The following is a 637-nucleotide window of genomic DNA, read 5'->3' on the forward strand; positions in this document are numbered from 1 at the left end:
ACAGTGATTTGGTACTGAATGTTCCTTCCTTCCCACCCCAAAAGGAACAGGGCACTAAGAAAGACCATTGCAACAAACAGAAATTTAATAAGGGAAAATGCATCCCCATGAAAAATGCTTTTATACATCAGCTTCTTAAAAATAAACCACCATCAAGGAGTTTCTTTCAGTGCAGTTAATTGTTACAGCGGAAATAGAAAAATAGTTTTGATGGAGAAAAAAAAAAAATCACATGATTTTAGAAGTGTTGTAAGTAAGTTTTGCTTAGAGGGAGAGAAGGGGGGGAAGGGAAGATGTTGGATTTTTTTTTTTTAAATCGCTAGATAAGTAACAATTTCTTCTGCCCTCTGCTGCTCACAAAAAGGAATGCTATAACTCTCTTTAAAAGCTAGTGGGCTCAAGTCTCCATCAGCCTGGACCTTGTACAATCAATCACTTGCACCAATTTAAATCGGAAAGATGGTGTTTTGCACCAATGCAAGAGACAAAAATCTTCAGGCCAAACCTTGCATCCCAGTCCTAAAAAAACCCTGGAAGATTTAATCATATTGACAAAAAGAAGAACAGGAGTACTTGTGGCACCTTAGAGACTAACAAATTTATTAGAGCATAAGCTTTCGTGGACTACAGCCCACTT

The sequence above is a fragment of the Trachemys scripta genome, chromosome 24 (assembly GCF_013100865.1).
Source record: "Trachemys scripta elegans isolate TJP31775 chromosome 24, CAS_Tse_1.0, whole genome shotgun sequence".
NCBI classification, from domain to species: Eukaryota; Metazoa; Chordata; order Testudines; family Emydidae; genus Trachemys; species Trachemys scripta.